At 44.3% G+C, this 17,670-nt stretch overlaps 1 pseudogene; it reads right to left on the bottom strand.

Moving 5' to 3' along the window:
- Nucleotides 1-288: 288 nt before the first annotated feature.
- LOC132890281 (cytochrome P450 2J6-like) overlaps nucleotides 289-17,670 on the bottom strand; it is a 62,880-nt pseudogene continuing 45,498 nt past the window's right edge.

Below are 17,670 nucleotides of genomic sequence, written 5' to 3'. Positions count from 1 at the left end.
ACTGGCAGTTTAATTTAACATGGGTTAAATAGCTGGAATTTGACTTGATTAAACCTCTTACATCCCTTTTTTACATCCTTTTTTTCACAGAATTACAGAAAAAATAAGGCACAATTTTAGATACAAGGCCATGAGGAAGAAAGTAATTAAATGTGAAACAGCCAATCACCATGTTAATTATAACGTAACATTAACACTAGAACAACTGTCACATGCTCATGAGGACAGGCTCATTTCTTCAATAGCCATAAAGATATTTTCAGTATACAGATATACTGTATACTGGGTCTACATTTCTCTTGCTGGTTCTCTCAGCCTGACTTCCATCCTGTACGGTTTGGGTGTTATTGTTAGCCCAAACAGGAGTGAAATCTGGTTCTCTTGCATCTTCAGGCCAAATGAACTGAAAGCGGCGCAGCAGAGTAACCAAGAAGAGGAAGAGCTCCATGCGAGCCAGACTTTCACCGAGACATACACGAGGCCCTACACATAGACAGAATAGATAAATGCAGATTTGCTTTCTGTCAAATTAATTCATCTCTGGTTTGGTTAAATAAGGTTTAAATGAAGTTTGCAGTGTCTTTTCACTCCCATGTTCTCACCAGACGAAAAAGGTAAGAAGGCCTCAGGCTTCTCAAACTGTCCTGCTCATTTAGGAAGTTTGATGGATTAAAATCACGAGGAAACTTCCACTGGCCTTCTTCGCTCAGCACTGAGGACAGGTTGGGAATGATCAGAGTTCCCTGGAACACAGGGAAATAAAAAAACAGAGATTAACGTGTAGCAGAACGGTGAAGCCAATGCAATTAAAATCGTCACCTTTGGGATGGTATAGTTCATCAGTTCAGTATCTCTTGTGGTACAGTGCAACACACTCAGAGGCACAGTGTTGGCAACACGTTGACACTCATGAATCACAGCTTGTATGTACGGCATGTTGTGTCTGTCCTCGAACGATACCTCAGATTTTCCCTCCAGAACCTCATCTATCTCTTGCTGGCATCTCTCTAGAAACAAAGCATGTATGGCACTATTATGAGATTCATTCAACCTGCCAATTTGGGCAATAATATCAAAAGTTCAACATTGATTTAATAAACAGGTTTAGAAGATAATGCAATGGACAATTTTAAAGTTCACACTCTGGATGTCCGGATGAACCATGAGGTAGAGAATTGCTGTAAGTAGTGTGTTGGATGTGGTATCAGTTCCAGCCACATGCAGATTCATAACAAATGCCACAAGTTGTCCGTCACTGAAAGTGGATTCACTGTCTCTCTGTTACAAACAAGACATAAAATAACACACATTAGCATGATTTGTCATCAGGCAAAACTGAATTGACTTAAATCACAAATACAAACCTTATCAAGCTCATCCAAATAGCAGTCGACAAAGTCTCTTGGTTTTCCTGGGACTCTTGTTGTCTTGTGCTTGTTGATCATGATTGCTGTCAAGCTTTTAAGTCTCCTGTAGTTATCAAAGGCTTTTTTAAAGGGAAGGGGCAAGGACCTCACCACAGGAAGTCCATCATAGAGCTATAAGAATACAGAAGATTTAGCTCTTGTAGTACATGCATTCAAAACCCCCCCAATCACATTTTCAGTTCATGTGATACATGTCCTTCATAGATGCATCTGTATTAATGAAATATCTCTAGCTGAAACTATTACATTCTCTGGATAGATGTAATAAACATTATTTAACAATGTCCCCATATTCATCTGATCGTTTCTACCACTGAGCATTAGGACTGTCCACTGTACATGGAGCATAGCAAAGGAGTAGATGTACCTGACTTCATCTCTACTGCACAGACTCTGGCTCCAAATTTTGACAACATGGTTCATTGGTTTCATTTCTGTAGAGTAGGAGGCAATGGAATCAAGCCGTCCATGTTTTCTCCAGTTGATGCCAATTCCCACCCACCAGTGTGTGTGTGTGGGGGGGGTGTTGTTATTTTAAAAATTTTGACTTTTCCATGTTTTGCCCCCCTAGAAATATGGAGATGGTCCATCTATGTAGGAAAATGTCAAATTTTATTAAATTGAACCTTGCTAACCCCCCTGTACGTACATACCCTCTGAAAGTTTCCATTCTTACAATATGACAAAATTACATTACAGTGCTCTTTGATATTAGAATGCTGCTTTTTTTAATGTGTTTTAAAGTTATAGATGAATGTGAACCTCTTCAGGTATGCCACTAGGTATGACTACAACATTTTCAGTGCAGATGATCATTATTTTAAGGTAATAAGCTTAGTGGTAAGTAACCTTACATTCAAGTAAATTAAACATATAGTAATTCTGCTCTTTTTCAGCAAGTTTTAAAGTTATTGTTGAATGTCACACTCTTCAGTAATACCTCAAATATGAAATATTTTTAAGCACAGAGGATCATTACTTAAGGTTACTAATTTAGTTTTAAGAACCAGTATGCACAAATGATTCATATCTGAATTATATCTCCCAATGTATTAAATAGTCATTATTTGTAATCTTGCAGGTAAATAATCACTGACAAATCAGTGCAAACTATGTAATTCTCTACTGATTGTCAAAATGGACATTTCAGACACAATTTCTGCCACTTAGCCTTATCTGTTGCATCTGAAACATTTCCAGTGCCTTAAACAACTCTTTTTGTGAGAAATAAATGTTATTACTGTGATTTTTTGATGTTATAGTATTTAAGAGTTATTTCCATTAAGGAATGCTTATATTAGTGAAAAAGGCAGTTTTTGACTATTTGGAGGGGTTATTAACTTCAGAGGGTATGTACAGGGGGGTTAGCATTTTTCAGTTGGCCAAATATTGGTATTTCCATACTTAGATAGATCATCTCCATATTTTGGAGGGGGTAGAAAAACATTTTTGGTCTAACACCCCACCACCACCAACACCACCACCAACACCACCACCAGCCAGTTCTTCCCATGATTTTATTATAGCAGCTACTCACTGGGGAAAGTGGTGCAAACACATGCTTCCTCAGAGACACATGAAGCCGTTCAACTACGTATTTTTTGAACCGCTACTCATGCTTGGTCATAGGGTAGTGTCACAAACTTGAAGGAAATTGATATCTTCCCTCTTTCATGTACATTAGCTCACAGATACCCATGATTGGTTCATGTTACTCTTCAATAGCATAGCCAGCTTTGTTCTCTTGTTCCTCTGTCGCATTGTTGCATTATGTTTTCGAAATAATTTTACTTTCCTCTTAGATGTTGCACAATTGTTAACCTTTACACTAAAAATGGAATATTTAAGAGACCAGATTATGTGTAGTTTAGGTAAAAAGACTTAGTTTCTCATGAAAATGTGATTTCATGAATTCTATATAATTAAATCAAGTTCCTAATTACTAGTTTGAATTATGTAGAGTATGATCAAGTGACATTGTATTAACACGATCCAATTATGGCCGGGTTCGATTTTGAGCTTGGGTGAGTGTGGCAGCAGGGGCATGGTCAAGCATTGGTCTGTGACCGGAGGGCGGAGTCAGGGAAGGTAAGTGGCAGAATCACTACACCTGATGTCAATTAACTTGTGTTTGTGTGTCTTCCCAGTGACCATGCCCAATATAAGGAGAGAGGGAGCAGAGGAAGAGAGCTCTCTCCCCAACCAGATGGCTGATGTGTGTGTGTGTGTCTGGGAGAGTGAAAGATGCAGAAAAGTGTTAAAGAGTTTTGGAAACTCAGTTCTGGCCTGCCGTACTTCTGTGCTCCACCCACACATGCAAAGTTCTACAGTGGTGCCGAAACCCGGGATCGGAGCACAGAGGAGAACAGCCCCATGGAGTCCTCCCCCTTCGTAGACCTGGTCCACGCCCTCGCCACGGCCCAACAGAGCCAGCACCAGGCGCTGCTCGTCCTCCAAAAGGAGCAAGAACAACGGTTCGAGGCCCTGGTGCTGGCGCAACAGGAAGATCGTCAGGCATTCCGGCACCTCCTCGCGTCGGCGGGGTCCACCACCTCCACCGCCGCGGGCCCACCCCACCTCACCCTAACGAAGATGGGCCCTCACGATGACCCCGAGGCCTTCCTCACACGATTTGAACAAGCAGCAGAGGCCTCGGGCTGGCCGGTGGAACAACGCGCGATGTGCCTCCTCCCCCTGCTAACGGGCGAGGCGCAGCTGGCCGCGCTACAGCTCCTCGCCGACAGCCGGCTGGTCTACGTGGACCTGCACCAGGCCGTCCTCCAGTGTGTGGGGCACACCCCCGAACAACAACGCCAGCGCTTTCGCGCTCTACGCCTAGAGGAGGTCAGCTGGCCGTTCGCATTTGGCCAGCAACTCCAGGATGCCTGCCAGCAGTGGCTGAGGGCTGACAACCGTGACGCTGAAGGAGTCATCGATCTGGTGGCACTGGAGCAGTTCATCGTCCGGCTTCCCGAAGGAACAGCCGAGTGGGTCAAGCACCATCGCCCGGCGTCGCTGGATCAGGCCATTGAGTTGGCGGAGGATCATTTGGCGGCTGTTCCCAGGCAGGACAGCAGATCTCCTCTTCTCCTCTCTCCTCTCTCTCTCCCCTTCCCCTTCTGTGTCTTGTCCTTGCCCCATTCCCACACCGCGGAGGCAGGGGCTGGCTCCACCCCAGCTGGCCCGCCACACCCGCAGTGCCCTCCCGTTTCCCGCTTCCGTGTCTGTCTCCCCCCCCTCAGGTGAGTGAGCCCCAGAGCGCCGGTGCAGAGAGAAAGCCCAGGCCGGTTTGCTGGCACTGTGGGGAGCCAGGGCACCTCCAGCATCAGTGCTCGGTAATGGAGGTGGGCGCAGTGGTCCGGATCTCTAACGCGCCAGGAACCACCCTCGATCAGGCCGGAGTGTATCGCATACCGGTGAGTGTCCAAGGGGATGCATATCAGGCTTTGGTGGATTCTGGTTGTAATCAGACCTCAATACACCAAAGCCTGGTGCAAGACGAGGCATTGGGGGGAGCACCATTCGTGAAGGTGTTGTGTGTGCATGGGGATGTTCACAACTACCCTTTAGTATTGGTCCACATTCTATTTCGAGGGGAGAAATCTAGTGGAAAGGCAGCGGTTAATCCTCGCCTTACCCACTCGATAATTTTGGGGACTGATTGGCCGGGATTTCGGGAATTAATGACTCATTTAGTAAAGAGTGGGTCCTGCCGTAGTTCAGCAGGGGGAGGTCCCGGAGTGGCATTGGCGGGAGCAGCTGTCACAGAGCCATCTAAGTCATCTTTGCGTCAGAGTGAGGAGCAGCAGGCTCCTCCTCCCTCTCTCGGGGAATCCCTTGCAGATTTCCCATTAGAGCAGTCGCGAGACGAGACTCTGCGGCACGCGTTTGACCAAGTGAGAGTAATCGATGGTCAAACGCTCCAACCAAATGCCACCCCATCCTTCCCCTATTTCTCCATTATGAGAGATAGATTATACCGAGTGATGCAGGACACTCAGACTAAGGAGACGGTCTCACAACTTTTGATCCCAAAGAGCTGCCGGGAATTGGTATTCCAAGCGGCTCACTTTAATCCCATGGCTGGACACTTGGGGCAGGATAAGACACTAGCCCAAATAATGGCCCGGTTCTATTGGCCAGGGATTCGCGGCGATGTCCGTAGGTGGTGTATGGCATGCCGCGAATGCCTGTAAGTAAATCCAACAGCCATTCCAAAAGTGCCTTTGCACCCTCTACCATTAATCGAGACCTCGTTCGAAAGAATTGGGATGGATCTCATCGGCCCATTAGATCGGTCAACATGAGGGTATCGCTTTATTTTAGTCCTGGTGGACTATGCAACGTGATACCCAGAAACAGTGCCTCTTCGCAATATCTCAGCACACAGTATTGCGGAAGCACTCTTCCACGTCATCTCCCGAGTCGGAATCCCCAAAGAGATTCTGACTGATCAAAGCACTTCGTTTATGTCATGCACACTGCGCGAACTGTATGGGTTATTGGGAATTAAGCCGATCCGCACCAGCGTTTATCACCCACAAATGGACGGTTTAGTCGAACGGTTCAATCGCACCTTCAAGAATATAATTTAAAAATTCATAAGCGAGGACACACGCAATTGGGATAAATGGCTCGAACCCCTGTTATTCGCAGTGCGAGAGGTCCCACAAGCCTCCACGGGGTTCTCCCCATTCGAATTATTATATAGGCATAAGCCGCACGGCATCCTGGATGTACTGCGGGAAAATTGGGAGGAGGGACCTTCACTGAGCAAAAATGAAATTCAATACTTTATTGACCTGCGCACAAAACTCCACACACACACACACACACACACACACACACACACACACACACACACCTAACCCAGGAGAATTTGTGGCAGGCTCAAGAATGGCAAATCCGCCTGTACGACAGGGGTACTTGCCTTAGGGAGTTCGCACCGGGAGATAAAGTACTTGTACTGTTGCCCACGTCAAGCTCCAAATTGATCGCCAAGTGGCAAGAACCCTTTGAGGTCACACGGCGAGTCAGGGACGTTGACTATGAGGTGAGGCAAACGGACAGGGGTGGGGCGCTACAGATTTACCACCTCAATCTGCTTAAACTCTGGAATGAGGTGGTCCCCGTGGCGTTGGTGTCGGTGGTTCCGGAGAAGGCGGAGCTGGGGTCCGGAGGTTCAAAAAGGAACATTGACATCGCTTACCTCTCTGGTCCCCTGTGGAGACCACCTCTCCCCGACCCAACTCATGGAGGTTGCCCAGTTGCAGACCGAATTTTTGGACGTGTTCTAGCCCCTGCCCGGCTGCACCTGCCTCATAGAACACCACATTGAGATGCCGTCAGGTGGTAGTGCATAGCCGCCCTTACAGGCTACCCGAACACAAGAAAAAGGTGGTTCGGGAAGAACTCAAGGCCATGCTCGAAATGGGCATCGTCGAGGAGTCCCACAGTGACTGGAGCAGCCCGGTGGTCTTGGTACCCAAGGCTGATGGGTCAGTCCGGTTCTGTGTGGACTATAGAAAAGTCAATGCGGTGTCTAAATTCGACGCGTACCCAATGCCTCGCATTGACGAGTTGTTGGATCAACTAGGCATGGCTCGCTTTTATTCGACACTGGATTTGACAAAGGGTTATTGGCAGATCCCCTTGACTCTATTATCCCAAGAAAAAAACGGCCTTTTCTACACCGTTTGGCTTACACCAATTTGTCACACTTCCTTTTGGGCTGTTTGGGGCACCCGCTACGTTCCAGCGGCTCATGGACAGGGTCCTCCGCCCCCACGCCACCTACGCGGCCGCATACTTGGACGACATTATAATCTATAGTAATGACTGGCCGCGGCATCTGCAGCACCTGAGGGCCGTCCTTGGGTCGCTGAGGCGAGCGGGTCTCACGGCCAACCTGAAGAAGTGTGCGATTGGGCGGGTGGAAGTACAGTATCTTGGCTTCCACTTGGGCAATGGGCAGGTGCGTCCCCAAATTAATAAGACGGCAGCGATTGCGGCCTGTCCGAGGCCCAAGACCAAAAAGGGGGTGAGACAGTTCCTGTGGCTGGCTGGCTACTATTGTAGGTTTATACCTAATTATTCAGATGTCACCAGCCTGCTGACTGATCTCACTAAAAAGGGGGCACCAGATCCGGTCCAGTGGACGGAGCAATGTCAGCGGGTTTTCTCTGAGGTGAAAGCTGCATTGTGTGGGGGGCCACTGTTACACTCACCTGACTTTTCTCTCCCCTTTATGTTGCAGACAGACGCGTCTTTGGCATCCACCCAGGCAATGCTGGTGAGTCTTGGTAACTTAATACAGGAGGTGGAAAATGCTAGCTCGGAGTATGACTGCTGTCTCTTGCTCGTTGATCAGAAATGTACAAAAATGCAGTCAGAAAATGAAGCACTTCATCTGAAAGTAACGGACCTGGAGGCTCACTCCCGGCGGCAGAATATTAAAATCATTGGCTTGCCTGAGAAAATCGAGAACGGACACCCAACAGAGTTTTTGGCAAAGTTCATCCCTGAGCTGCTGGGTGCTGATAACTTTCCCAGACTGCTGGAGGTGGACTGGGCTCATCGGCTGGGAAGATGGCTCTCTGGGGACGATGCGTGTCTGCGCGTAATGATAGCATGGATTCATCACTTCCAACTGAAGGAGAAAATATTACAGCTGGCCCACCAGCAGTTTCCAATGCGCTACAATGGTAAAGCGGTTCACTTCTTTCCTGATTACCCAGCAGAGGTGATGAAGCAACGGCAGGCATTTGATCCCGTCCATAAGCGACTCCGAGATGCAGGTGTGAGGTGCGGTTTCGTCTACCCGGCATGGCTGCGGGTCTCCAGTGGCACCATGGACAGAGTTTTTTTGTCCCCGCAGGATGCCGAGATGTTTGCAGAGACACTGTCTTGAATACTATCTGCCGACATGGCATATTTCAGTATACGATTCTTAAGTTGTTTGTGCACCTACCAGGACATTTATATGACAGCTTGTAAGGTATGTGTGTATGTATGTTAAAAAATATATTTATCGCTGTTGATTTTCACAAGCACTTGTCCTCATTAGTGGAGAGGGCGCAGGGTCCTTGGGTTAACTTAGTGGCTGGTTAGTTGTTCCTGTATGGTCTGGCAGCCCCTAAGAGAGTAGTACTGTAGGGTTTACAATCTCACTTTGTTTGGAAAACTGGGAGGGGGGAGGAGGGGGATGTTCTTGTTTGTTTTCATGTGTTCCTCTTGTCTTTACCATTATGAGTATCCTCTTCATTTTTATTGTACTGTCGCTTTCCTTTTTGTACTTTTCACTTTTGCTTTCCTTTTTCCATTTTTTTTCTTTCTCTCTCTTTTTTCAGAAGAACACCGAGACCGGAAGCTTTCTTTTTCTCTCCTCCTGTGTAAAGACCACAAGCGGAGGCCATCCACATCAGATCTGCTTTAATATAAACAGATATTCGATTAAGGTACGTAAATCTTTTCATCATGGCACACCTTCAGCCTGTTCAGTGTGCTGAGTGCAGGATGTTTAGTAATTCTTCCTCTGTCACTAGTGATAGCTTTATTAGCTTTATTTGTGATAAGTGCAGATTAGTTAGCTCTCTGACGGAGAAGATTACAATGCTAGAAGCGCATGTCCAGGCTTTAGAGAAGGTTAGTGAGCGTGAGAACAGTGTAGTTTCTGTAGGGGAAAGTCTGGATGCCCTAGGTGGAGTTAGTAATCCCCCAACTCCGGCATTAGAGCCCTTACAGCGGGGCGAATGGGTGACGGCTGGGCGGCATAAGCGTAGAGACAAAGCTACCACTGAGGCTCGCCCACAGGAGCACCACTCCTCTCCGTGTCACGTGCCGAACAGGTTTGCTCTCCTTAGTGATGCACCCACTGAGAAACCTGAAAGAGCTCTGGTTATAGGGGACTCTATCATACGGCACGTGAAATTAGCTCAGCCTTTAGGGGCACCAGCAGCTTTAGTCAGGTGTATACCGGGAGCCAGGGTGCCGGACATAGCAGGTAATCTTAGGGTCCTAGGCAAGCACAGGTTCTCAAAGATAGTTATCCATGCAGGAGCTAATGATATACGCCTTTGTCAGTCTGAGGTTACTAAGAGTAACTTTGTAGAGGTGTTTAAATTAGCGAAGGCGATGTCCAATGCTGTAGTATGCTCTGGCCCCATCCCAATGCGGCGTGGCGATGTAGCTTACAGCAGGTTATGGTCGCTGAACTGCTGGTTGTCCAGGTGGTGCTCTGAAAACAGTGTGGGCTTTATAGATAATTGGGCACTGCTGGCCTGTTAGGGCAGGACGGTATCCATCCCACTCGGGAAGGTGCTGCTCTCATTTCCTGCAGCGTAGGTCATAGTCTCAGAACAGGCCTAGTTAATTTCTGACAATCCAGAGCCAAGGCCAGGGAGCAGACGAACAGGCTAAACTGACTGTCTGCTAGCTGCACAGAGTTGTCACTCAGGGTCCACTACACTGAGACTGTGTCTGTTCCCCGAGCTCAACAAAAAGGTAGAAATTTTCAAAGAGTTTGTTCCAGTAACCTAATCAATATAAAATTAGATCATACTGACTGTACAGCTGCTGCCAGCACCTGTGATCTAAAGGTGGGGCTATTAAATATTAGATCTCTTACATCTAAAGTGCTAATGGTTAATGAACTCATTACTGATCAGGAGTTTAATGTACTTTGTTTAACTGAAACATGGATTAAGCCAAATGAATATATAGCATTAAATGAAGTGAGTCCTCCTGGATACAGTTATATACACCAGCCTCGTCTAACTGGCAGAGGAGGAGGTGTTGCGGTTATTTATAACGATTATCTAGGTGTAACACAAAAACCTGGTTATAAATTTAATACATTTGAAGTTCTTCATACTCATAATGTATGTAGCCCCGAAAAATAAGTCTACCCAGTTAATTCCATTGCTTATTATTTACAGGCCCCTGGGGCTATAGTCTGAGTTTCTTTCTGAATTTGCAGACTTTATCTCAGATCTGGTTATTTCTTTAGACAAAGCATTAGTTGTCGGAGATTTTAATATTCACTTCGATAACCCAGAAGACCCTTTAAAAACAGCATTTGTGTCCATCTTAGATTCAGTAGGGATTAATCAGAATGTCATAGGACTGACCCATAATGGTGGTCACACCCTTGATCTAATACTAACATTCAGATTAAACGTAGACAATATAGTCATACTTCCACAGTCTGAAGTTATCTCAGATCATTATCTCATCTCATTCAAACTATGTCTGAGTAATAATATATGCACCTCACCACGCTACTGTATTAAACGTACTTTCACGTCAACTACTGCACAGAGCTTTATAAATGATCTCCCAGAGTTATCAACTTTGATTGGGTCACTGTCAGCCCCTGCAGAACTTGATCAGGCAACTGAATGCTTAGAGTCAACATTCCGCCATACCTTAGATAATGTAGCTCCTCTAAAAAAGAAAATGGTCAGAGACAAAAAATTAGCACCCTGGTATAATGATGACACTTGCACTTTAAAACAGACCACTCGAAAATTGGAACGCAAATGGCATCAAACAAAATTGGTAGTGTTCAAATTAGCGTGGAAGGAGAGCTTCCTGAAGTATAGAAAAGCTCTTAGTGCTGCGAGATCAACATATTTCTCCTCCCTAATAGAAGATAACAAAAATAATCCTAGATTCCTATTTAATACTGTAGCAAAATTAATGAGGAATAAGTCCACTATAGACACATGCACACCTGCAGTATGTAGTAGCAACGACTTCATTAATTTTTTTAATGACAAAATTGAGAATATCCGACAAAAAATTCAAACTACTAATTTAAGGTCAGACAATGAAAGTGACCTTGTAGTTAACTATATAACTGTATCAGATCATCAGTTAGAATGTTTTACTCCCCTTAAAGAAACTGAATTACTTTCATTAATATCTGCATCAAAAGCCTCAGCTTGCGTACTAGATCCCTTACCTACACATCTATTCAAACAGATAATACCTGAAGTAATTGAACCACTTCTAAAAATAATAAATTCTTCTCTTTCGATTGGCTATATACCCAAATCCTTTAAACTAGCAGTTATCAAACCCCTGATTAAAAAACCTAACCTTGATCCCTGTCAGCTGTCCAATTATTGGCCAATATCAAACCTCCCCTTTATCTCCAAGATCCTTGAAAAAGCTGTGGCACAACAGTTATGCTCATATTTACATAGGAATAACATCCATGAAATGTATCAGTCAGGATTTAGACCTCATCATAGCACAGCGACAGCACTGGTTAAAGTAGTAAACGACCTACTGTTGGCGTCTGATCAGGGCTGTGTCTCGCTACTTGTGTTGCTTGACCTTAGTGCAGCATTTGATACCATTGATCATTCCATTCTTCTGGATAGACTAGAAAATGTTGTGGGAGTTAAGGGAACGGCCCTCTCCTGGCTCAGGTCTTATCTAACTGATCGTTATCAGTATGTTGATATAAATGGTGATATTTCTAGACGTACTGAAGTAAAGTTTGGTGTTCCACAAGGTTCTGTCTTGGGTCCACTGCTTTTTTTCTCTATATATGTTACCTCTGGGTGATATTATTCGTAAACATTGTATTAGTTTCCACTGTTATGCTGATGACACACAGTTGTATGTTTCTGCAAAACCTGATGAGAGACACCAGCTTAATAGAATTGAGGAATGTGTTAAGGACATTAGACACTGGATGCTTATTAATTTCCTTCTGCTTAACTCTGACAAGACTGAAGTACTTGTACTAGGACCACATAAATCTAGAAGCAAATTTTCTGATTACACAGTGACTCTAGATGGCCTTTCTGTTTCTTCACGTGCAGCAGTAAAAGACCTCGGAGTGATTATTGACCCCAGTCTTTCATTCGAAACTCACATTGATAACATTACCCGGATAGCTTTCTTTCATCTCAGAAATGTTGCAAAGATAAGAAATTTAATTTCATTGCATGACGCGGAAAAACTAGTCCATGCTTTCATTACCTCCAGGTTGGATTATTGTAATGCCTTACTGTCTGGATGTTCCAATAAGTGCATAAACAAGCTCCAGTTAATTCAAAATGCAGCAGCAAGAGTCCTTACTAGAACTAGAAAATATGACCACATCACGCCTGTCTTATCCACACTGCATTGGCTCCCAATCAAATTTCGTATTGATTATAAAATACTACTATTGACCTTTAAGGCACTAAATGGTCTCGCACCACAGTACCTGAGTGAACTTCTGCTCCTCTATGACCCGCCATGCCTACTTAGATCAAAAGGTGCAGGCTATCTGCTGGTACCTCGTATAGTGAAGGCTACATCAGGGGGCAGAGCCTTTTCTTACAAAGCTCCACAGTTATGGAACAGCCTTCCAAGTAATGTTCGGGAATCAGACACAGTCTCAGCGTTTAAGTCTCGGCTGAAAACATATTTGTTTAGTCAAGCCTTTTGTTAATGGTGTTTATGAGGTAAAGGTGTAGATCTAGATGGTCCTCAGACAGAGTGTTTTGGTAAACTGGGATGTATGGATGCTGTCAGTCCCCACTCGTTTGCTCACTCGAGTTTGTTGATGGTGTAGTGGCTGGCTGCTTTATGTCCCGGGGCTCCCTCATGCCTGTGTTACCTTCTGGCTCTCCCCTTTTAGCTATGCTGTCATAGTTAGTTGCCGGAGTCCCTGCTTGTACTCAGTACAATATGTATACTGTTCCTACTTATTCAGGTGACATTGGGCATACCTTACCACCTGCTTTTTCTTTCCCTCCCCCCAAAAAAAAATCTGTCCCTCTGAGTTACATGGAGTCAACAGAAAATCTTTTGGTGGAGAGGGTGGAGACCTCGACTGGCTCTTGTAGCCTGCAGGGAATTGGCCGTCAGACATTCTGTCGCATGTCCCAGACCCGGTGAAATGTAACTGAATTGTCTTGGCCAGCCCTAAGGGTCCCATCTGCATCTCATCATTGCTGAGGAGTGTTCTCCCATCACCCAATCAAGCATCCAGCCAGAGCAGGTCATGATATGTTTTAACCATCTTTTTAATTTTTAATTAAAGAATGAATCATATTATGGATGCTATTGCTCCTTTAAAAACCAAAAGAGTCATAAACAAAGGAAAAGCACCCTGGAAACTAAATCCAACAGTTAAAATGTTAAAGAGGGAATGTAGAAAGTCTGAAAGAAAATGGCGTAAATCTAAACTCCAGATTCATTATCAAATCTACAAAGGGATGTTATGTAAATACAACTTAGAAATTTCTAAAGCAAGACAGTCTTTTTTTGCTGACATTATTAATAGGAATATCAACAATACCCATGTGCTATTTTCTACAGTTGAAAAGCTAACAAACCCATCAAAACAAATGCCTTCTGAATTTCTCTCAGTTAATACATGCAACGACTTTACATCTTTTTTCAAAGGAAAGATTGATAAAATACGTATGAATATAGCCACACAGGTGCAAACACTTCAAAATCTGGAACCATTGGATAAAGAGAGAGAGGGTCGTAATACAATGTCAACATTTAGTTTAATTGATGTTGAGACTCTGAGAAAAACAGTACAAAGTCTCAGCTCCTCCACATCTGAACTGGACATTTTACCTACAGTCTTTTTCAAATCTGTTCTTCACCTAATATCAGACGAGGTACTTCAGATTATCAACACCTCCTTATGAACTGGCATGTTTCCCTCATCTCTGAAAAAAGCGGTTGTAAAACCCCTACTGAAAAAGAATAACCTAGATGTCTCAGTACTCAACAACTACAGGCCCATATCCAATTTGCCATTCGTTGGTAAAATAATTGAAAAAATTGTTTTTAATCAATTAACTGCCTTCCTGACATTAAACGGATGTTTTGATAAGTTTCAGTCAGGTTTTCGTGCCAATTATAGCACTGAAACAGCTCTTACTAAAGTCATGAATGACCTACGTCTTAATTCTGATGCTGGTAAAACATCAGTCTTGGTGCTTTTAGACTTAAGTGCTGCATTTGACATGGTAGATCATTCTATACTGTTACATCGACTGGAGCATTGGGTTGGATTTACTGGTATAGTAATCAACTGGTTAAAATCTTACCTACAACAAAGATTTTTTTATGTGGCCATTGGAGGCCACAGTTCATCACCCGTGTCCTTGAACTGTGGGGTTCCCCAGGGCTCAATCCTGGGACCATTACTATTCAACCTTTATATGCTCCCACTTGGACAAGTTATTAAGAATAACTCAATAAACATCCATAGCTATGCAGATGACACTCAGCTTTACTTAGCTATGTCACCTAATGACTATGCCCCTCTTGAGTCTCTTCATAGATGCATTGACCAAATTAACAAATGGATGTCTCACAATTTTCTTCAGCTGAACGCAGATAAAACTGAAGCAATTATATTTGGCAAAAAGGAGGAAAGGCTTAGGATTGCCACTGTTCTTGAAACTAATGCCACTTTTCCACTACAAACGCGGCTGAGCCGTGCCGTGCTGAGTCGAGCTGAGTCGAGCTGAGCGGGGCTGTTGGAGTTGCATTTCGACTACAACCGCGCTGAACCGTGCTGGCTGGAAGTGGGTGGACACATTGGGTGGAGTTAGCGAAAGTGGGTGGACGTCACGTGATGTCGTTAAGCAGCGCAAACAGTGACATCAGTGACAGTGGCGGAACAAGTCAGAGCCGGGCCGGGGGCGGGGCAAATGACCGGGCCCTTTATTAAAGCTTATCATAACATCATTTTAGGCTACAAAATGTCCGCAACTGCGGTGTTTACCAATTTCAACACTACCGGGTGCAACTATGTTATTTAGTACATCAAGTCCTTCAAACGAACATGTAACTCAGAAACAAAAAAACATTAGGATACTGTACATGGCTCATAATAAAACATCAATAGCCTATACTGCGCACATTATTTGAAGGGCATACGAATGAGCGCTCAGAGGTTGCAACGGTGACAGGAAGAGTCAGAAATAAAAGGAGGGCGGTGCAAACCTCACTGAATGCACTGTGTTTACCAATTTCAACACTACGGGGTGCAACTATGTTATTTTGTACATTAAGTCCTTCAAACGAACATGTAACTCAGAAACAAAAAAACATTAGGCGGCATACTGTACATGGCTCATAATAAAACATCAATAGCCTACTGCGCGCATTATTTGAAGGGCATACGACGAGCCTTGCACTCCGCGAACTCGTCCACGATGCTCTGTATGTCACTGATTCAGTGATCTTTTAAGCGGTAGTCTCATGACCCGAATAGTAAACAATAAACATGGAGGACATGGAGTCGTTAGTGTTGCTGGTCTTGGTGCTGTGGCTTGTTGTCACCGACAACGCCAACAGATACTGGCAAGAGTGTATAGATGAGGCAAGGCGCATAAGGCTTCAGAAATTCTCGTAATTCGTAATTATTCTTCTTCCGGGTTTACAGTGTTTACAGATCCCAGCGCGCTCGCGGGGCGTGTGTGGGCATGTGAGGACACTCCTCCTCACCAATCAGTGCACAGGGGAGTGTCTGCTCACGCCCCCAGCCTCACTCGGCACGGCTTGGCTCGCTTCAGCCCCACTCCAAAACCGTGCGAGTTTTAGGGGCTAAGCAGGGCTGAAACGAGCTGAGTCGTGCTGGTTTTTGGTAGTCGAAACGCGAGCCGTGTCGGGCTGAAGTGAGCTGAAGCGAGCTGAAGTGAGCTGAAAAAGGGTAGTGGAAAAGGGCCATAAGGGGCTTAAAGCAAAGGATACTGTCAAAAACCTTGGTGTCCTTATTGACAGCGAACTTAACTTCAACAGTCATATGAAAGTGGTAAAAAAGTCTGCATTCTATCACCTAAAAAACATTTTTAAACTCAAGGGTCTCATGTCAAAACATGATCTAGAAAAACTTATTCATGCTTTCATCTCCAGTAGGGTTGATTACTGCAATAGCCTTTTCACAGGTCTTCCAAAAAAGACCATCAAAGAGCTTCAACTAATCCAAAATGCAGCAGCAAGGGTTCTTACAAGAACAAAAAGGGTAGTCCATATCACTCCAATCCTAAGGTCTCTGCACTGGCTCCCAGTGAGCTATAGAATTGACTTTAAAGCGTTACTTCTTCTATTTAAAACATTACATGGGACGGGACCCAGCTACCTACTGGATATGTTTCAATTATATGCACCAACTAGGTCTCTAAGATCACAAGAGAAAAACTTGCTAGTAATACCAGCTGTCAAAACGAAGTGTGGTGAAGCAGCCTTTAGTTGCTATGCTGCTAAGCTTTGGAACCAACTTCCAGATGATATTAAAAATGCTCCTACTGTTGTTAGTTTTAAATCCAGGCTCAAGACAAAGCTGTTTTAAGATGCTTTCACTTGATTAATTTTTACCTAAAGTGTAATTAATTTCCTTTAATATAATTTCTTTTAATTTTGATTTTAATGATTTTACTTTATTTTAATTTCTTTTTAATCTTGGATTTTAATGATCTACTTTTACTTTAATTCTTTGTTACTGTTCTTATGCTTTTATTTTTTGTGAAGCACACTGAATTGCCTGTGTGTATGAAACGCGCTATACAAATAAACTTGCCTTGCCATATTAACATGCCATTGTTGTGTGTTATGCCTGATGTCAAGAGACTCGTCTCTGCGAGCCTACCACACAGATTTAATACTTGTGTCATTTTTAGGGCATACCTAACAACCTGTGTTTTCTTTCTCTCTCTTTCTCTCCCCCCATCTGTCCCTCTGAGTTACATGTTGGTCCTGGGATTGAGATGCTGGCCTCTTCTGCCCCTCGGACTTGCTTGATCCATCCTGGTGCCCTGTGTCTGGTTGGGGTTTTATCGCATCGCTCCTGTGGAGGACGGCCCCATGAGGACAGTTGAGGGTTATACCTGGAGAATGCTCTGGATTCTTACAGTAATGCTTTTATGGCTGAGGTCTACAGTTGACTTGCTAACTTTAGGACTGCAGTTGTCATGAACAGTTTTGCACTCAAGTTTCCATCAATGAAGAGTTATAACATCAATGAAACTGACTTCATGTTAAAACTGTTAATGTTATAGTCATGCTGTCTGTTGTTGCCCAAATGAGGATGGGTTCCCTTTTGAGTCTGGTTCCTCTCGAGGTTTCTTCCTCATGTCATCTGAGGGAGTTTTTCCTTGCCACCGTCGCCACAGGCTTGCTCATTGGGGATAGATTAGGGACAAAATTAGCTCATGTTTTAAGTCGTTCAAATTCTGTAAAGCTGCTTTGCGACAATGTTTATTGTTAAAAG

Source organism: Neoarius graeffei, chromosome 8 (genome assembly GCF_027579695.1).
Source record: "Neoarius graeffei isolate fNeoGra1 chromosome 8, fNeoGra1.pri, whole genome shotgun sequence".
Lineage (NCBI taxonomy): Eukaryota > Metazoa > Chordata > Actinopteri > Siluriformes > Ariidae > Neoarius > Neoarius graeffei.
This window is presented reverse-complemented; position numbering and strand designations above follow the sequence as displayed.